The sequence below is a fragment of the Galleria mellonella genome, unplaced genomic scaffold (assembly GCF_026898425.1).
Source record: "Galleria mellonella isolate WM207_F2 unplaced genomic scaffold, CSIRO_AGI_GalMel_v1 utg1386, whole genome shotgun sequence".
Taxonomy (NCBI): domain Eukaryota; kingdom Metazoa; phylum Arthropoda; class Insecta; order Lepidoptera; family Pyralidae; genus Galleria; species Galleria mellonella.
In genome coordinates, this window is record NW_026441994.1 from 794,291 (window position 1) to 817,514 (window position 23,224).

The window sequence follows — 23,224 nt, forward strand, 5'->3', positions numbered from 1 at the left end:
TAGTGTTTCCAAGAAAAAGGATTGTTAATAATGGAGTCTAATAGCTCCATTGTTAGCAGTATACACTATCAGGTCGATTCCCCTTGGAAACCATCTTGGTCTTGGCAAATTCGTCACGAGGGGCTAACTGACCTGACCTTAACCTCAGCCAATTGCTCCGCTATTGCTCCGTCAAAGTATACCGATAATGCATGCATTTTTACCTCATTAGAAAAAAAAAAATTGTGTTTCCATACTTGAAATTATCTGTGACAAAGTTGATCACTATGTGATAGTGAGCTAATCGCTTTGCACAAATGACGTACTGGATTAGTTTCTCGGGCAAGATTTTTGTTCTAAATTGATCTAATTCCGGACACTTTCAGTTGCGGTATCAAATGTTGATTATTCTGATTTTAATTTCACGGACATTGAAAAAAGAACTATTTTATCTATCATATAGAAGTTATTATTGTTTGTCACTTAAAAAAAATTCTTAACCCTAGCAATGTACCTGATACATATCCAAGTACACCCTTATACTCAAAATGTAATTTCATTTATAATATAAACTACGTAAAAGTATGAATAAATGTAACTTAATCATAATTTCATTTAAAACAAATATCCTATTCATATTTATGCTAAATTGAATCCATCATTGATCCACAATCTCTTTTGAAACCACACCCTTATTTTGTATGTATGATGTATAAATACCATTACATCGTATTTCATTATATTACGATGAAATTGCTCGTAGTAAACGTCCAATTTAAATACAACTATGGATTAATACATTCAATATGGGAAAGAAGGCCTTCCTTTTGTGGATATTTTAACAAATATAGAAAGATCCCTCTTGACTTTTGTTATGATTTGATTTGAGAATCAGCTTAAAATGGATGGTTATAGTGAAATGAAAATTCAGTAATGACGTAATATATGAATAATATAGCCTATATCCGTATAGTTCTACAGGACGGACTTTAAAATCCGTTCTCTTCTACTACTAGAATAGAAAAGACTCCATCTTGTACATTGTATTATACATACAATGTATCCTGTATAGTTAAACATTTATAACAATTGTTTTGTTTATAAGGTAATTATTAGCTCTTTTCGACCGACTTCAAAAGGAAGAAAGTTCTCAATTCGGTTGTAATTTTTTTTTTATATTAGTTACCTCATATTTCCGTCACCTATAAACCGATTTAGATTTTTTTTTAACTGAATATATTTACATATTGATTCCATAAAAATGATCTCATCCATTTTTAAGTTAATCAAAAAATATCTAAGAACTTTATGATTATGCTTTATACTGCTCGTGTCTATAGGCGACGGTTACCACTTTCCATCAGGTGGGCAGTCAGCTTGTTTGCCATTCTACTTTTTTTTAAAAAGAAACAAGATATTAAAGTATTATTCTTTTTTTATCCATCTTAGAATGGCAAACAAACTGTCGGCACACCTAATGAAAAGTGGTAACAGTCGCCTATATTCTACCGGCCCCGGCTTCATACGGATATACTAATGAGGAAAATAAGATTTCGAAATCAAATCTTCTCTCTCACTCACATGCACATTTTTTATATGAAAAACATTTCCTTTCATACAAACCTTGTCCTGAGTATTACAAATACAACAAAAAAAAATGAATTAGCCAAATACGTGCAGCCGTTCTGAAGCGATGTTCTACCATCATCAGCCTTCACCATATCAGCCTTTAAGTGTCCACTGCTGAACACAAGCCTCCCCCTAGGGGAGTTTTGCCAATAGTTGCCACGCTTAACAGACAGGTTGGCAACTGCAGTTCGACTTTAAAGATATTTTAAGAGAGACTCTGCTGCCCATCCCACGCCCTCCCTTAGCCGCCTCTTACAATACCCACGAGAAAGGAAGGAATGGCCTTTTCTATGCTGGGACCGCACGGCAATGATGATGTGCTTACATACATATAGACAAAATATTTGTATAATATATTTACCCTTTTTACGCGATAAAATATGAAAGTTATTATTCAAATGATATTCGGAAGCGTGGCCATTAGAAATTGTATTCGAAGCGTGGCTTATCAAAACGAGATTTGAATGGAACAGTTGGGGTTTACGAGTTTTACATATTATCAGGTATATACTTAATGGGAGATCTTCTAGATCAAGTGTTATTTTGTTTGTATTCACCGGTTAGAATCTCTAGATTGTGTAGCTTTCTGTCGATGAAAAAAATTTTTAAATCGGTTTAGTGTTTTTGAATTTATTCTAACAAACGAACATACAAAAAATCAAATATTTCCTCTTTACATAATTGGTAATTTTTTTTTTTATTTATTTCAAAAGATGTATTCACGAATTGGTCTCATAGAAATTTTATCGAAATCGCTTCAGTAGTTTAATTTTTTAAATCAAAATCATTGTCTTAACCAGAATTAAAATCGATTTTTGTTTGTTGAATACAAGCTTTATATTAAGTATAAATAATATATACATTAAACCTCCTTTTTTTCATTTCCATAATATTTATGACAATATCGAATGACTTTTTTTATTCAATTTTATAACTCGTGAAAATAAATATAGAAAGTATTTTTGAATATTAACAAATAGAACAGATGCTACTAGTTTTCGGTATAATCTCTTACTTACACACAAATCATCCGCAGTCGCCATCCATTATCCTAAAGTGACTGCAGTTATCTCTAACAGTAATCCTCTCTGTCCACTAAATAAACCGGGCTTGCTGCGATCTTGGGTATAAATCTAACAAGATTGAAATAAAACATACTGAAAAGTAAATTTATCTTTTCTACGCAATTCGACCGTTGTGGGATCTTTTAAAACATGCACAGACTATTTCGTTGTAGAAGAATTATGAGCGCGTAATTTTTAAACGTAAAAATAAATAAATAAATTTAACCGGTTATTTAATTAGAATTGTTTTGTTTAATTCCACTATCATTAGTATGTGTGGTACTGCCAACACTCAAAGGTTGACCTCCACTATTACTCGCTCGATCTAAAAGTTTACCTGAAGATGCTTCGTCTAGAGGTGAAACATGTGTAGCAATGTGTGTAAACAAAATGGCAGTCGAAAATTGATAGGCTAATATTTTGGAAGGTTTTGGAACTTCTGGTAATAATAGTAGTGGCCAATCTTCGATTGTTAGCAGTCACACACATATCAATGGTAGCGGAATTAAACAAAATAATTCACACAGTCACAGATATACTAATGGTAGCGGAATTAAATAAAATAATGAAGTAACCAAACAATTCTAAAATAATACACGCATTATGAAGGTATAATATATGGCAAGCGCTACAAAAGCAGCGGCATCACACGACGCATCATACCACCTGTATGCACATAGCACCAAGTCAGCGCAACGCGCCGGCGAATCTACAAGGAAAAACGATGGTTCACGACTTCACTTTTGATGCACACATTAGTCAGTAATCACGTCTTTATACTGTAATTGGAATTAAGTTTAAAATTAAAGTAGTGTTATTTTTTTTTTATTTTTTTACATCCTTCGACTGAATTGTTTTTATCTCGCGTATGACAAATTTTACGACTGGTGTGAGTAAACAAATAAAATGACACACATATTTATAATATACGTAAAGACGTAGCTACGTCTTGTGGATTTATCCGCGGAAATCAGTAAACACATAAAGTATACTAAATGCTAAGTTAGGATGCTAAGTTACCTAACCATGTACTAAATTTCATTCAAATCCGTTCAGTAGTTTTTGCGTGAAAGAGTAACAAACATCCAATCATCCATGTTTGTTAAACATCATCTATCCATCGTTACAAACTTTGCATTTATAATATTAATAGAATATGTATATTTTATATTATTATTTGCCAAATTGTGAAACTGATAAACCTTTTAATTATATATATATATATATATATATATATATATATATATATATATATAACTTAAGATTGCAGAACTTAAATAAGAATTATATAAATTAAAAAAATCGTTGCCTTACATTCGCGATACAAAGGAAGCTATCTCCAAATTATGTATCCATCATTTTACGTTGCCATGCAACGACTCTTGAATCGTCAATCCCATTCTTCTTTATATTCGAACCCAAATCTACTATCTTTGAAGCTTCCATAAAAATATTTGTAGCACTTTCGTAGATTATCTGAGCGGCCGGCCTCTACCGATGAAAGGCTAAGTGGGTAAACTTTGTTAACAACCCGTACGATCCTTTTAACCGACTTTTGGAAGGAACTATTATGATTTCTTATATAATAATAATGGCAACCCTAAACCGGACTAATCGCTTGATCCACAAAAAAGGATAAGCACTCGTAACTGTTGAGTTTCTTGTGGGTTCTTCTCAGTAAATAACACCCCGAACTCAGCTGTACAGTCCTAAAAAATAGTCGATTAAAAAGAGTTTGTAAACAAGTCTATTTGAATATAGTACATTACTGAGGCATTGCTGGACGAACGTGCAAATGTGGGCCGAGGCGCAGCCGAGACTCACATACGTGAGTCCATCAATGCCTAGTTGTGGCCAAGGCTTGTACAGTACTTTTCTCAAACAATGCGCGGAAATCAAAAACACAATTTTACTTTTTAAGTTCGATGACGAAAAACGAACAATAATAATTTTTCACGCGCCATAATGTTTCTTTGTTTTTTTTTCTATAAACAGCTTTCTATTTACAAGCCAGTTCCAAATTTAAATATTAGTTACCTCCTTGGTAGCCATGTTTCAAAGTAAAAGGTCATCCCATTTTTAAATTACAGGATAGATATGAGTAGTACATAGTAATTTATCTGGTCGCAAAACACGACAGATATGAATTTTCATACAATTTTTGCCGGCCGCATGTATCTGGCCAATACGACAATTTTGATTTATCTCGAAGAAGATTGTCAAAATAATGCTTACATTTCCAATCATGTTTGACAAAAAGATTATTTCTGTTCTATTCTATTCTTCTTTTTCGTGCTGTGATACTAAACAGCCTACTTTAATCTGTTTTCAATTCTTGTCTGTTTGTTTTCATTTATTCTGACGACAGTTTCTTTATCATTTTTTTATACAACTTAGAATGGCAAACAAGCTGACGGCCCACCTAATGGAAAGTGGTGACCGTCGCTTATAGACATAACAGAGTATACTGTGTTTCGTCCATGATACCCCCTATGCGTTGCCATTCTTGAGGACTCAAGTGTTATTCCTCCGTACCCAGTAAATTCACGACATATCCCACCCTTCAAACCGAAACACAGCCATGCAAACATAACTGCTTTACGGTTGAAACACGAATGGAACAGAGATACCCAAGCAATCGACTTTATTTTAATTTTGTAATTATAAATTATATTTCTAATAAATACTTATTTTAATATTCATGTGTCCACAAATATCAATTACTAAACGAAAACAACTAATTAAGAAATTCCTGGCGTTTTCTTTCATCCATCATGTCATACGTCATTCTTTGTTTATTATTATGTTGATGCCTCAAGAGACGTTAATAATTTAGTCAAAAATTCCATCTTATTTATGTCATTATATTTATTCTATTATTTTTAATATCATTAATCCAATTAACGTTAATAATAATTCGAAGTTCTACTATTTTGTGGAATTGTATTGTGTTTGCATGGCTGTGGGTGGGATATTTTCAGGGTACAGAGGAATAACACCTGAATCTTCAGGAATGGCAACACATAAGGGATATTATGGGCGAAACAGTATATTATGTATTATATATTATATAAACTCTGTTATATGTCTATAGGCGACGGCTACCACTTTCCATTAGGTGGATCGACAGCTTGTTTGTCATTCTAAGTTGCAAAAAAAAGTTCTGAGTTATTTTTGTGTCAAAAACAAAGCGTAATTGTAAGAAATTATCGGTTGACTTCGAATACATTTTATTAATTATTAACTTTTTTTATTGTTTACAAAATATATGTTTTATTGTTTTATGAAATTAGTCACATGTTTTTATTGTAATCGATATTCGGTAAAACCAGCTTCGAAATCGATATGTGTTAAGATTTACTCACTAATTTGATATCATTTTCAGTGTAAACTCATTTTCATTACATTGCCGATGTTAGCCGATTGTCTACTGACATTTATCCAAAATCCTTTGTACGTTTATTAAAATTATAATAATTTTCCTACTTATATGACAAATTCTTATTACTATAAATATATAACTGACTTTGTTTTTATTGACTGGTTATTTGATTAGAATTATTTTGTTTAATTCCGCTACTATTAGTGTGTGTGACTGCCAACATTCGAATATTGACCACTGTTACTACCAGATGTACCACAACCTTTCATATTAGCCATCAATTTACGTTTCGCTACACGTGTTTCACCTCTAGACGAGGTATAGTGAGCAATAGTGGTGGTTAATCTTCTAGAGTTAGCAGTCACACACATACTAATGGTAGCGGAATTAAACAAAATAATTCTAATCAAAAACAATGATATGGACTTCGGCAACATAACAACACCTAGTTCAGTAAAATATTTTTGTTAACTGCATTTTCACGCCTTAACTACTTAATCAATATTTATGAAATAGCTATATGTATAGTATATATTATTTAAATTATACACACAATATTTAGGATTGGCACGGGTATAAGCTGCTTTTATCCTGGTCCACAAAGCTCACACGAAAAACAAAACGTCTATATAATAAAATACCATTTATAGGCTACATATATATAATATGGTAATCATAGAGTAAATAAAATAAATAACTTACTTTATATGATTATTTAATTTACTTTTTAAAACGAAGTAGATTATTCCAACGTGACATCCCTAGTACTGTCAGTATCCCTATATCTTACCATTAGACGTTCGTCCTATTTGTGGTATAAAAATCCGACTTTGTATGAATACTGTGTAGTTAAATAACCCTTGGGGAGCTCGTTAAAAGTTAGGTGAAAATCAAATGCAGCTCGCAGCGGCGCGACAAATATGGAGGATAAAAATAAATGTCTCACATTATGTATGGTGCAAGTTACGTACTCGGGGGAAAAGGGATTGTTAGCAATGGAGTTTGACAGTCCCATTGCTAGCAATATACCCTATTAGGTCGACCTCCACGTGGTTCCCCCTGGAAACCATCGCGAACAATTCTTGTTGAATTCGTCACGATGGGCTAACTGACCTGCTTCATCTTCTCCTATCATCCTTCACTGGTACCCTGCCGGTGCATACCGATAGCGCGGGTGGGATTACCATTACATGATTACCCACTAAAAAAAATTAAAAAAAAGTTACGTACTGCTGCTCCCAGGTAACAAAAATTAATGAAAAGTACTTTATGAAAAGTAAATAACTAAAAATATATAACTTATTGAAAAATCAAAATTAGATAAAAACTATTAAAAAAAAAGACAATTTACTTTTTTTTATAACACAGTTCCCCTGATGGTAAGCGACTACCGCCGCCTATCAGCACCTGCAATATTAATACTATTACTGGTGGGTTGTCTGCCCTTTAAAAAGGAATATGCTCTTTTCCTAAAAGTTACGATGTCGCATTAGTTCAGAATTTAAAATGACAAGTACCAGGACTACTAATACGGCGATAATGTCATCTTCCATGACGTTCAAAAGTCAGAAAGGGATTAGGGGTAAAGGGGTCTAACAGCCCCATTGCTAACATTCTACCCAATTTTCATCCATTAAAAAAAATAGTTAAACCCAAAAGGTATTTGGCGAAATGATTAAACTAATTTGAATTACCAATCAGACTGCAATAGTAAAGTATCTGTTAAACTATTTTAATCATTTATACGCAAGCGCCTGTGATTTAGACCACAAACCTTCAAGTGCTTCAACAAGATGCTTCTAATTGGATTGTACCGTATTCGTTGCTGCGAAGATGATCCTAATTTTATTTGATTAGCTAACAAACTACGCTCTGTTAAATCTCCGAGTGCGAACAGAGACGTTTTCTTTTCTGTATTGCCATCTCGTCTGTCGTCAATGTTTTTGTTATTTTTATCACTTCGTTCTTAATTATTTCGATGGTATTAATTTTTTTTTAAATAATGACATACAAACTAATAATGCTTACAAAGCTGGCCGTGTGGTCCCGGCATAGAATAGGGCACCCCTTCCTTTCCCGTGGGTGTCGTAAAAGGCGACTAAGTGAGGGCGAGGGATGAGCAGCAGCGTCCCTCTTAAAACATCTCTAAAGCTCGACTGCGGTTGCCAATTCGCCAAGCGTGGCAACTACTGGCAAAACCCCCCAAGAGGCTTATGTTCATTGGACAATTAAAGGCTGATACGGTGAAGGTGATGATGATGATGATGAAGCTGACAATACTTCTAGTGGAAAATAGTGACCGTCACTTATAGACATAAACAGCATTGTACATATTACAAAATATATATTATAAATAATAGATATTACTGTATTATTACTTTCCATCAGGTGGGCCGTCAGCTTGTTTGCCATTCTAAGTTGTATAAAAAAAAACATTGCTATTCCTGAGGACTAAGATTCACAATTCTATAATTTCCGTAAACATGTCATATCAGCCGTTAACTGTCCACTGTTGAACAAAGCTTCCCTCATAAGAAGGGTTTCGCCAGTAGTTGCCATGCTTGGCAAATGGGTTGGCAACTGCAGTTAGGCTTTGGTGGTGTATTAAGAAAAACGCTGCTGCCCATTTTTCGGTCATTAAATTTCCTTAGTCGCCTCTTACGACACCCACGGTAAAGAATAGGGTGGCCCATTCTATGCCGGGACCACACAGCAAATTTGTTTATCTAAAACACAAAATTGTACACAATTTAAAAATATAACAAAGTACCTACGTAAAATAACAACAATAAATAAAATAAATACGTACCCCGCCGGTTTTTATACAGCACAGGATGTAGTTTCTCTGTTTATTGCTGTACCATGTACGAGAAACGTTAATATGTTTCTTGTACGTAGCTGACCATAACAAACGATTGTGATTTACTACTGCCTCGCCATTGATATAAGAAAATCACTAGATACACGATCTGAAGACCAAAAACAGCACTCAAAGTAGAGCGCATTAAACCAAATTAGTTGAATATCCAGTAACGTTGTAATCAAACGTTATAAATACAACATATAAACATTTAGTTTTTATTTATATAAAGTAAGCATTTAAATCATGCTTTGTCGTATAAGAAATATTTAGATATATAGTTTACGTCTGCGTCATATTATACATACAAACAACAAATAGAACTAAATATAAGCAACATTAAATTATTTATAACCTTTATTGCAGCATTTGTATAATGTTACATCAAAATTTATTGAATTTGCCCTCAACATTATATATATATATATATATATATATATATATATATATAATTTAAATATAAATAATAATAATAAAAATCTTTCGTGTCTCAAAATTTAAATTCTGATATTTATTTTTACAATACAAATTTGTCACAGTTTTAAGTACAACCTTTGTACAGGATTGTGAATCTTAAGTTTTTTGTATATCAATGTTCAACTACGCGTATTTCTCACAAAAACAAACATTATAGAGTGGCGTTAATTTAGGACGATTATCATAATAATGGAGCGAGAAAATTCTTAAATAACATAGTTTTGAAGAACTCGCTGAAAAAGTTGTGAGAATAATACATGTCGTCTGCTGGATTGTGTTATTTTTTTTTTTTATACAACTTAGAATGCAAACTCTTTGACGGCCCATGATGGAAAGTGGTCTATTACCTATTTAGAAAAGCAGTACCATGGACATAACAGTATTGTTTCGCCCATGATATCCCCCATGAGTTGCCATTCTTGAGGACTCATTTTTCCTCCGTACCCAGTAAATTCACGCCATATCTGGACTGTTCAAACCGAAACACAGCCATGCAAACACAACTGCTTCATGGTTGAAACACGAATGGGATTGTATTCTCTTTAATATATAGCATGTGTGTGTATGTGTATTGTCGAGAAAATTGAAATTACATTTTTTTTTATTGTTGAGTCATAATATTTAATTTCTCATTTTTCTCCTACATAAAGGATTTTGCTAGTAGTAGTAGAAGGGTTTTGCTAGTAGTTGCCCCGCTTGGCATTGCATTAATGATAAATTTAATAATAAACCAGCTCAAAATTCTTAGCCCTTTTATCATACTCAGCAAAGCGAACTTTTATTTTAATTTTATTTAATTTTTCGTTATATTTAATATGAATCTGGTAAGATTAAAAAAGATTGAATGCTCTTAGTCGGGTCAATTAATCACGATCGACGTAGACTGACTCAGGGACCTTGATGCCTTCATTAATTTTCTGTACTTCATTAACGCCAATGAAACTGTCAAATCATCCATTAATTTTCTTTTAAAACTAAACAATATTTTCTATAATCCGATTTTGCTCTAGAAAATTAATGGACTTCAATCTTAATGTTTTTTTTTTGTATTTTATTATTTCAGCCAATAACTTGGTTAGTAAGTAGTTGCCACGCTTGGCAGGCGGGTTGGCAACCGCAGTTAGGCTTTTAGAGATGTTTTAAGAAGAACGCTGCTGCTAATCGCTCGCCCTGTGAGGGAAGGCATTAGTAATGCAAACTACCAGTCCCATTGTTAGCAATACTCTGTCTGGTCGACCTCAACGAAGTCCCTCCTGAAAGCTATCATGACAAGTTCCAGGTTCAGACAGATCAGTTAGCTTACTGTGATGAATAATCAATGTGATAATAACTGATCTGCCTTTTCATTCTCACCTGTCATGCCTCACTGATGCCCGTCCGTGTATACCGGACGGGGCATCAGTGAGGCGGATTGCCATCCCATTTTCCACTAGAAGTATTGTCAGCTTCATCATCATCATCATCACCTTCACCGTATCAGCCTTTAATTGTCCAATGAACATAAGCCTCTTGGGGGGTTTTGCCAGTTGCCACGCTTATCACCCAGCTTTAGAGATGTTTTAAAAAATCCCTCGCCCTCCCTTACTCGCCTCTTACGACACCCACGGGAAAGGAAGGGGTGGCCCATTTTACACACGGCGAAAATTTTATATAGAACGAACTAAACTAATAAAATGAACTACTTTGATTCAAAAGAACATCAATATTAGTTCAGAATTGAGGAAGTTGTCAGCCATTTTTCACACTGCAGATTACAATCTTATTTGATTTGATTTTGAACTTGGATGTTAATAAAAACCGGACAGTGTGAGTTAAACACCTGTGGAGTGGGTTCCATACGTTGTTACAAAATTTGACCAAAATTTATTTGTGCAAATTAAAAAAGTATGCATGCAGTTTATACTTGTAACATAACATCTGCAATTTGTACAAATTTTGTGCATATTCGTACGTACAAATATTGGAATATGTATTATTTTAAATACCATAAACTTCTCATAGATTTTTCTATGAGCTTTAACTGAAGAACTATTTTCTGTGTAGCTAAAATAAATGGTAAATTTTCGCCTATTTTCATCAGTAACTTCAAAATTATTTATCCTAAAATTATAAGTAATTAATTACCCTTAATAATATAATTATTTACGTTTAAGATTTACACAACAAGCCCTTTTATTTGTTATTTCACATAATTATTTTGCACATTACGTACCTTGATATATCTATATTTAATAAATAAAATGAGATTTTACGCATTAAAAATATGCATTAAAAATTATAAAACAAAATAAACAGAAGTTATAATCACTCGTTTATCACGTAAAAATGTATGAAAGGTTGACCTGCTTTTCTCGAAGCATTTGTATGTTGACACTCTATCTATATAATCTAAATATATAACATACACAAAAATACGGAATAAAAATAAATTATATTTAAGCTTTTAGCATTTTATATAAACATTGCCAGCGTCGTCGTTTGAACGATCCACTCCATAACCGTGTTCCGAAACCGGCTTCGAAACAGGATATGAATTTCTCCTTCACTAGACGGCTGCAAAATGAGAATTTATTTATTATTTCATAACTAAGTTTTATGAAAGCTTCGCAAACTGTGGATATAATGCGCTTTTGTGGCTGGCTATGTAAAAGGATCTTTATATATGTATTTTCTAACGTAATACGTAACGTAAACTAGTTGTGGTACGAAGTCCACTTCTTGTTAAGGATCTTTTCTTATAAGAGAATTATTTTTTAATGCAACTTAAAATTACCAGAGGGAGACTTTGTACAAAAGTCTTTTACTTGGACACCTCTGTCCCATTCGTGTTTCTAACGTGAAGCAGTTGTGTTTGCACGACTGTGTTTCGGTTTAAAGGGCAGTGAATTTAAAGGCTGTACCCTTTAAATTTGAATAACACCTGAGTCCTCAAGAATGGCAACGTATCATGAGCGAAACAGTATGCTCGATTATGCCAGTAGTTGCCACACTTGGCATGCGGATTGGCAACCGCAGTCAGGGTTTTAGAGATGTTTTAAGAGAGACGCTGCTATCCATCCCACGTCCTCCCTTAGTCGATTCTTAAGACACCCACGGGAAAAGAAGGACAATTATGGAAGTAGATTAATTTGGAAAGGTTTTATTATTAATTATTATAATTATATTTTGTTCATTAAATACAACTTATAAATGAGATAAATAAATAATAAATAAACACGAAAGTTTAAAAATAGATGCATAGGACACTTTCATCTCAAATCAAGCGGACAATCTCGTGGGAGTTAAAACTACATTAACGTGGCCGATGACTAGTTGAAATACAATAATAAATTACTTTCAGAGGTTCGGACAGCGCTACAGCTTTGTCCGCTGTTTCAAATATAAAAGACCTCAGATTTGAATCTGTCCATCACTAAAACTTAATTTAAGTTTCCGACCGACTAGATATCAAACCTAATCAAATTTTGAGACATCTTCTGCGTTGGATTGCCACACTCAACGAAATGTCAGAATATAATCCAATTACCCACCTAATCAACGAAGAGAGCTGAAACAGAAACAGGAATGAATTTTATTCGAGTAAACTTAATTTTCAACATTTCAGAACAGTCATTTTTCATGTTTCTACCGCTGAATTCGGTATGCAATTTTAGAGCTTTAAAAATGGGTAAGAAAAATTGAGTTGTTGCTTTTTTTTAATGAAAGTTGAGTTTTATAAGTTACTAGCGATCCGGCCCGACAGCTTAGGTTATTGATGTAATGATAATGTAGCTTTGTATTGCTAAGTTTTTTTTTTTGTTTTTTTTATTTTGTTTTTTTTTTCCTTTTTTTTTGATGGGTGAAAACGCTATGGTAACCCCGCCTGCGCTAACGGGATATGCTGGCGGAGCACCAGTGAGGGGTGACAGATAAGAATGAAAACAGGCCAGTTAACCCATCATGATGAATTTATCAGAAATTAATCGTGATAGTTTCCAGGGAGAACCGCGAGGAGGTCGACCTGGTTGGGTATATTGCTAGCAATGGGATTCTCAGTCTCCATTACTAACAATCACTTCCCCCCTATTGCTTAGTATTGTTTAGCTTGTGTTGCACGCAAGTTGTCAACCGCAGTTAGGCTTTGGTGATGTTTAGAGAGGGACGCTGTCCACCTAGTATTCTAACTTAGCATATGGGATATTATATATACACTTATATATATTTTATATACATCACTAAAGTCTCCCACTTTGTACAAAAGTCGTTTGCTTGGGCACCTCTGTACTATTTGTATTTCTACCATGAAGCAGTTGTTTGCAGGGCTGTGTTTTGGTTTGACGGGTGAGATATGGCAATAAATTTATAGAGTACAGAAGAATAACACCTGAGTCCTCAAGAATAGCAACGCATGGGGGATATCATGGGCAAAACAGTATACTCTGTTATGTTCATGGTACTGCTCATATCTATAGGCGACGGTTACTACTTTTCATCAGGTGGACCGTCAGCTCGTTTGCCATTCTAAGTTGTATAAATTAAAAAAAAAAACACTGATTATGTAAGGAAAGCCATAGGATACATGTAGTAAATAAATATAATACAATCATAGAGGCAAAGAGCATTTGTCGTATCTTAATACCAGTCTGGACATTTCCAGTCAGCAATCAGTCTAATGAATGCGTCTAACGATCCTGCCCCACCTTGCGCCCTTGTGGACAAATTGTATGGTACAAACTATTGGGTATGGCTAGAAAAAATACTCATATAAATACATTCAATTGCCAAAAGTATCAAAAATCATTATACCCCGTTCACATGCCAACGACGATTTACTTGAAGATAAATGTAATAAATTTCCATAATATTATAATTTTTTACTATAAATGTGACATTGTTGATTTTTTTTATGTATTTTTTTTTTCTTATATAATTGCAAATTTGTATACCTCGATAGATGGGGTTGATCATAGAGGACTTATCTTGTTTTACCATCCATTGTTACCTATGTATCACAATTTAAATAAATAAATAAATATAAAAAATGTTACTGCTAAGCACAGCCCATGCGAAGGTTATTAACCTACTATCTTTTAATGTTAAAATACAAATACAGTTCAATAAATCATAATTTACGAAATTACAAGTCTAGTATCAATTAATTACGTCATTCCCACTATAAATTTGTCATCATCGTCATCATTTCAGCGATTATCGGTCCACTGCTGGACATAAGGGGAGGCTTATGTCCATAGACTGCATAAAAGACGGTCATGAGCCACCTGTATTCACTGACTCCCTGTACTGTAACGCATTTCAGGTTGTCACTCTATCTAGTGGGGGGGTCATCCTACACTGAGTTTACTCGTACGAGGTCGCCACTCATGAACCTTTCTTCTACATCGTTTGTCAGTTCTTCGAGTACTGTAGTACCACCCATGTCTCGACCAAATCAAAGGGTTTCTCATAGTCTACAAACACCAAACATAAACAGATTTGTCGTATTCTATTCTAATTTCGACAAATTAGCGTTTTTTTTATATTAATTATAAATCGTGTATTATTTATTTTATTTATTTATTTATTTATTTATTTATTTATTTAACACTTTATTGCACCAACATAACATGATTTGTTAAAACAATTTTCAATACGTATAGTGTAGTACAAAAGGCGTTCTTATTGCTAAGCAATCTCTTCCAGACTGTTGTGAATACCTATAATAGGCATGTGCATTTATATTGTATTATATTTAACGTTTGTTATACCTATATGTTATAATGCAATATGTTGTTGGTGTTCCTTAAATAAATAAATAAATAAATTAGTAAATAAATAAATAATTATATAATACACTAGCTTTTACCCACAATTTCCAACTTTCACCCAATCTTTAAGAAATTTGGTACCAGTATACCAAACTTCATAAAGATAGGCTTACTTGCACGTTTATAGTATTAGTAAAAATGGAAGTTTACGTAATTCAATATGATATATTATAAATATGAGATTAGGAACAAAAACTATTATTTAATAACAATTTTTTATCAATATCAGTATGCAGTATACTATTAATTATATCGATTTATTGATGATACGTATCTAGAAAACAAACAAACAAATACACTTTTACATTTATAATATAAGCAAGGATGCTTGATAAGATTACAAACTACGGTGTGTTTATTTAGGGATCCAGTCCATAAAAGGTTGATAGCCACTGGCAATCTCCTCGTGTCCAGATGTCAAGATCGTAGGATAACTTAGGTCCATTGTATACGGTGAAGAGCAAATATGTACAACAACTGGACCTCCGGATTTCTCTTGGGACCTCTTGGCATTTACGTTTACTGTTACTTTGACTATTGCATTTAATATTCCATTAGGTACCCTTATTACCCGACTGCTGTAGAGCAGATAAAATAATAAATATTTGAAGGCAAAATATAAGCAAAATTGACACCGATATTAATATATCTTCTCTAATTTCTACAGTCTACTAACCCCGGGTACCACTAGGCTGTGAGTAGCTATTTATAATAGTTGGTTTTTTTTATACAACTTACAATGGCAAACAAGCTGACGGTCCACCTGATGGAAAGTGGTGACCGTCGCCTATAGACATGAGCAGTGCCATGGACATAACAGAGTATACTGTTTCGCCCATGATACCCCCCATGCGTTGCCATTCCTGAGGACTCGGTGTTATTCCTTTGTACCCAGTAAATTCTCGCCATATCCCACCCTTCAAACCGAAACACAGCCATGCAAATATAACTGCTTCCCGGTTAAAACACGAATGGGACAGAGGTACTCAAGCAATCGACTTTTGTACAAAGTCTCCCTTTACCTGAATGTGCCTCGTTTAGAGATTAAACACGTGTCGCAAAACGTGCGTGGACTGTATGGCGGTCGGACATTGATAGCTAGTGTGGAAAGTTGTAGAACTACTGGTAATAGTCAAACTGAAATGTTGGCATACGCATATTATATAGTAGAAAAATTAAACAACAAATTCTATTCGACTAACCAGTGTTCAACTGGGGGGGAAAGGGATTGTTAGTAATGGAGACTGAGAATCCTATTGCTAGCAATATACCCAACCAGGTCGACCTCCTCGCGGTTCTCCCTGGAAACTATCATGGTTAATTCCTGATGAATTCATCATGATGGGCTAACTGGCCTGTTTTCATTCTCATCTATCCATACAAGAAGTTAATAAAATTAGTATGGGGGACTCTAATGTTTTTATTATATTTATTTCTCGAGTAATGCTCTTCTTTGTAAAAAAATTAATATACAATTACATTCTCATTTTCAATTTTATTATAATGGGTTTCGCCGTATCGAGGCACAAATCCTTATGTTTTCGCCGTCATTTATATTTATTTACTTTATATATATATGACGCTGTGTTACAAAAACAGATTACCTCTCCCTCAATAGATGTCGCTTTTGTGATTTAAAATATGTATTATGAAAGGAAATCTGGGTAAACGACGCCGCAAAATACAATTTGCAATGTAGAGACTTTGTGTATTTTAAAATTAAAATATCTGATTATATACCACTAGCTTTTACCCGCGACTTCGGGCGCGTGACCGCGATATATTTACTGACTAGGATTAAAAATAGCCTTAATCCTTCTTCATGCTATTTAGATCATGTATACCAAGTTTCATAATTATGGGAGGAGAAGGGCTTGTTAGTAATGGGGTTGAATAACCCCATTGCTAGCAATATACCCTGTCAGGTCGACCTCCTCGTGGTTCCCCTTGGAAACCATCGTGATTGATTTATTGTTAGATTCGTCACGGTGGGCTAACTGACCTGCTTCATCCTCATCTATCATCCCTCACTGGTGTCCCGCCAGCGTATACCGATAGCGCGAGCGGGGTTACCATTCCATTATCATCCATTAAATTTTTTTATAGTGATTGATTGAGCCGTTAAGGCGCTATAAGGTAACAAACAAGCAGGCAAACTCATATTCACGTTTATAAAAATAGAAAAGATTATTTATGTTGGTTTTATTATTATTATTTTATTATTATTATAAAGGGAGTTTTGCCGGTAATTGCCACGCTTAACGGGCGGGTTCGAACCGCAGTTAGGCTTTTGGAGATTTTCAAGAGGAACGCTGCTGCCCATCTCTCGTCTTTAGTCGCCTCTTACAACACGCACGGTAAAGGAATAGATGTCCAATAAAAAATAAATGCAAAAATAAATAAATTCATCTAAAGTGCTAAAGTGATATTTTGATTCTGTGTCTGAAACTCTAATATTTTATCAATATAAAGAAAATTAAACTTTTTTGCCGATCCTCCTGTTTACAAGTGAGTTTTTTTGCTTAATTAATGCTTAATGCAGAGTACCTACTTAACTTAGAGCTTTTACATTTCAATCCAAATTGTTTACCTACTCTTATTATAGGTTCAGGTTACTTTTGTATAGGTGTGTTTCTATTTGAAAGATAGAATTTGCAAGTGAAATTACAAGGTGCAGAGGTATTTATTTATTGAGATAATTTATTGACCCCTTCCTTTTTCATAAGTGTCAATTATAGAAAAAAAAGTTATATTGGTTTAAAAATGAAACTATTGTACCGATTTTGATAAAATTTCTACGTAACCAAACTGAAAGTATATTCTTTTTGATAACGAAAGAAATTTCTGAAACGGTTTATAAACGACTGAGTTATGAGATAAGAAACATAAAAAAATACAACCGAATTCGATTGATAACATAAAATCAAAGAAAAACGAAAATGTAAAGAAACTAAATATACATAGTATCTTTCTATATACAAAAATGAAAAACCCATTTTTAGCTAAATCAAAAAGGAACGAATTCATGTAAATCATGCAATGTTTTGATCAATACTGAATAGATTTTGGTAATTCTTCCCTGTTGATATTTTTTAATTTTATTTTATTACTAGCGACCCGTCCCGACGTCGCATGGGTGGACATTTTTACATTTTAAAAAGTGGCCATTAAGGCTGCACACGCGACAGAAGCTTAAAAATGGAGTAACCTGCCGTTTTCCCAACATTTCCCTTCACTGCTCTGCTCCTATTGATCGTAGCCAGATAAAAAGTATACTATAACCTGCCCAGGAGTAGTATGAAGAATAATTGTACCAAGTTTCGTTAAAATCCATCGAGTAGTTTTTGTTTCTATAACGAACATACAGACAGACAGACAAAAATTTTACTGATTGCATTTTTGGCATCAATATTGATCACTAATCACCCCTGATAGTTATTTTGGAAATATATTTCATGTACAGAATTGACCTCTCTACTGATTAATTATAAGTTTAGATTACTTAATTCACTGTTTCTTATACCGGATAAAACCTAAAATAATTATTATTTGAGAATGTTCAGTTTACCATTTTATATGATTACAGCTTTGTAATATAAATTTTAAAGTTAAGGGCCATACGTTAGCAAGTTACTGAACTTTAAGAACAAAGACGAGCTTATCTTGCACAGTTTAAAATGGACCTCCGCAAATTCTATCCCTCGAGATGACGGTTCACGGCGGTTAGTTAAAAGATAAAACTTATGCAAATTCCGAAGAACATGCGTCTATAAATTAGGCTTGGAACATTTCACGTGTCACAATTAAAATTTCATATGTTGTTCCAAATCACACGTCACTACAGCTACGTCGCTTCAAAGAGATCGCTACTCAGAAGACGTTCGACTGCTACAAATCACTTAAAATGAAATCGCAGATAGTCACAGCGTTCGGATTCATTCGTGACTAATCGACTGTGCTCGGTTAGCAGTTAAATCACATCAGACGTCCGACTTAGTCATACAGAGCCAGCGAATACAAACTTTATCACATTGCATTAAAGTGTCTATTCGTTATTTGCTCTTATCATAAAAAACAATTCATATTTCACATTCAATAGTAAGTTTAAAGTACATTCAATAGAGTAATCACTCTTAAAACATCTCCAAAGCCTAACTGCGGTTGCCAGTCCGCATGCCAAACGTAGCAATTACTGGCAAAATCCCCAATGGGGAGGCTTATGTTCAGCAGTGGACAGTTAAAGGCAGATTTAATGATGATGATAAAATAGTAGCGACTGTGATATTAAGTAATTTCGAGCGAAAATTTGTTAGTCGTGATATCACTGTGAACAATCACAAAATGATAATTAATTAAATGTAGCAATAATTTCCATACCAACTATAAATTAATTTAATTTAAAGACCACATTATACTTGGCGAAATGTGGGAACATGGGATTAAGTTCTCTATTATACTTCTGAGATATATATATATATATATATATATATATATATATATATATATATATATGTGTTACGTATTTGTTAATATATCGATGAATAGTAGAGACGTATTACTTATCCAAAATTACACTTCTGTAAAACTATATTTTTTCTTTAAATGGTTTGATGATAGTTTTTCAGTGTTTAATAGTTTCTACGTGAAAGAGTAACAAATGTTCATCCATCCATCGTTATAAACTTTCGCTTTTAAAATATTCATAGATTAGTGATAACTCAAAAATATTAATGCCCTAACACATCTATAGATCAGAACGGTACCTTAATATTCAAATTGTAAGTACTAGAGTACTAATATATATATATATATATTTGATATTTATATATTAAATTCTTCAGGACATTGATGATCACACATTACGATAATGCCCATATCGTCATAGTCGTAGAATACTGACGGATCTGATAAATATTACATATATAGATCCGTCGGTCGAATATCTATATTCACTATGAACGGGTTCTTCCTTTTGATATTATGTATTAGATGACCATATGTAATATATCTATAAATATATTATACATATATTGGGCCAATATATGTATAAAGGGGGAAGGGGGAAGGGATTGTTAGTAATGTGGATTGCCAGTCCCATTGCTAATAATATATCCTAACAGGTCGACCTCTCCGTGGTTCCCTCTGAAAACCATCGTGTTGAATTCAAGTTTATTCATCACGATGGGCTAACTGACCAGTCTTTTCAATCTTACTTATTATCCTTATAAATATATTATATTTATAAATATTGTGAGCAAGGGTGGACTTATCTCTGACAGAGATCTCTTCCAGTCAACCCAATGCAGTTAGAAAACATGTCGTCAGCGGGTAGCTGAAGTGCTACAACTATTAATATTTAGAGTACATAAACAAATATACAGTTAAATAAAATATTAAGATACATAATAAAATTATACATAAATACATATACTATAAATAAATATAATATCTACCTACTTATACAATGGATGTTAAAATAAATGAATATATATATAAACCACAGTATATAGATATTACTATATTTAGCCACCATTAGAAGGTACTATTATTGTGGTATTCTGCAGATATTATAATAAATTGTTCAATCAATAAGTGATAATGTCAGAAATGTCCAAGTGTGCCTACTGAACGCCTGACAGTGTTCGTGATACCAACGAGGTAATGGGATTGTTCGGAGTTCCCAAATGGAAATACACGAATTTCTTTCACGCATGTCGCTGATACGTAACATCTGAAATGATGATAATTTTTTTTTTATATACGACTTAGAATGGCAATCAAGCTGACGGCCCACCTGATGGAAAGTGGTAACCGTCGCCTATAGACATGAGCAGTGCCATGGACATAACAGAGTATACTGTTTTGCCCATGATACCCCCTATGCGTTGCCATTCCTGAGGACTCAGGTGTTATTCCTCTGTACCCTGTAAATTCACGCCATATCCCACCCTTCAAACCGAAACACAGCAATGCAAACAAAACTGCTTCACGGTTGAAACACGAATGGGACAGAGGTACCCAAGCAATCGACTTTTATACAAAGTCTCCCTCATACATATAAATGAAATTTTAGTATTTAGTTAGTCATACGTAAAACTAAGAATCTCTTCGTGCTGTAGAAAAAATTAAGACAGACATCGTGAATCAGAAATTCAAAAACGACTATTAATTTTTAGACTTTAATAATAACAGCTACACGCTGCAGTTTTTTTTTATGGATAAAAATGGTATGGTAACCTCGCCTGCGCTAACGGGATACGCTGGCGGAGCACCAGTGAAGGGTGATAGGTGAAACTGAAAACAGGCCAGTTAGCCCATCATGATGAGTTCATCAGAAATTAACCATGATAGTTTCCGGGAAAAACCGCGAGAAGGTCGACCTGGTTGGGTATATTGCTAGCAATGGGATTCTCAGTCTCCATTACTAACAATCCCTTTCCCCCCACACGCTGCAGGTTAGTATCATCATCATCATTTTAAGGCGTTAACTATCCACTGCTGAACGTAGGCTTCTCCCATAGACTGCCATAAAGAGCAAAGTCATCCTGTTACCAGTAGTTGACGGGTTGGCGGGTTGGCTACCGCAGTTATGCTTTTGTTGATATTTAAAGAGGGACGCTGCTGCCCATCCCTTGACCATTAATCTCCCTTAGTCGCCTCTTGCGATATCTACGGGAAAAGAAGGGGTAGTTTATTCTATTATGGTAAGTTAGTATCATATGATATACATATTTTTTTTGGTTTTTAACAGATTTTTTTCTAAGAATGTTTATTTACATTAGTAAAATCAAAGATGTTGTTAAAAAACAGTAAAATACTCCCTTAAAAGAATACAAACTCCCTTAAAAGAGTTATACAAAATAGATACGTCAATACATCTCAAACTTGAAAGCTTAGAAGCAGCAAATAGTAGCTGGCTTCTGTTGCCAGGATTAAATGACTTAAAAGCCCTAATTAAGTTATTTTTAGAAAATTACTGTAAGAAATTAATTCTTTCGAGTAAAAATAATATATGTGTATTAACAAGAGCCTTTACTAAACACTGCAGACTAAACAAGCATATGGCCGAACTAGGCTTATGCCCAAAAAGTATTTGCTGATTTTGTCACAGTGAGGAAGAAACGCCGCAGCACTTAATTTGTAGCTATAGCCCACACATACATAAACGATTTATCTCCTTTGGAAAACACACTCTATATCTTGAGGAGATAAAAAACATTGCTACAAAGAATATCTTAAAATTCCTATCATTGTTAGGAATCAGCAGCGAACATTAAAAAAGGGCGAGCACAAAAGATCATGGAAAGATCGCACTGTCACAGGTTTTTCTGCCTGAAAAAGCCCGTTTCACAATAATAATAAAACATCACTTAAAAGATGATTTATATGGGCTCGATTGATTGAATAATGATAGGTAGAACAGTTTGTTGGCTCCTCATAACAATTTCACTTGGAATTAACGACGATTATTTCCAGCTGGAGCATGTGAAAATGGACCTGATTGGGTCTATTGCTAATGAGTCGCCTAATCTCAGTTTCTAACAATCCCCTCTTCTAAAACAAGAGTTTAGAACCCCCGTACCTGAAAATAGTGCCTTACCTCCTAAACGGGGGGAGGGGGCGGGGAAGAATTGTTAGTAATGAGGAGGTTAGTCCACATTACTAATAATATACTCTGTCAGGTCGACTTCCACACAGTCCTGCCTGGAAACCATCGTGGTTAATTATTTTTAAATCCGTCACGAAAGGTTAACTGACAACCCTTCACTGGTGGTGATCACGATAGGCTAAATGGCTTGCCTTTTCACTCTCACCTATCATCCCTCACTAGTGCTCCGCCAGCGTATACCGATAGCACAAGCGGAGTTACCAATCCAATAAAAAAAGACCTTAGCGTTTCTATACCCAACTTAGTGCCGTGTATTTCTAGCAGGATATTCATTCCTACATTCCATTCAGGTAGACACTTATACTCGATAACAGCGATCCTGTCGCTTTGTGGCGACATCGCTGATGCTTCCAAGATGAC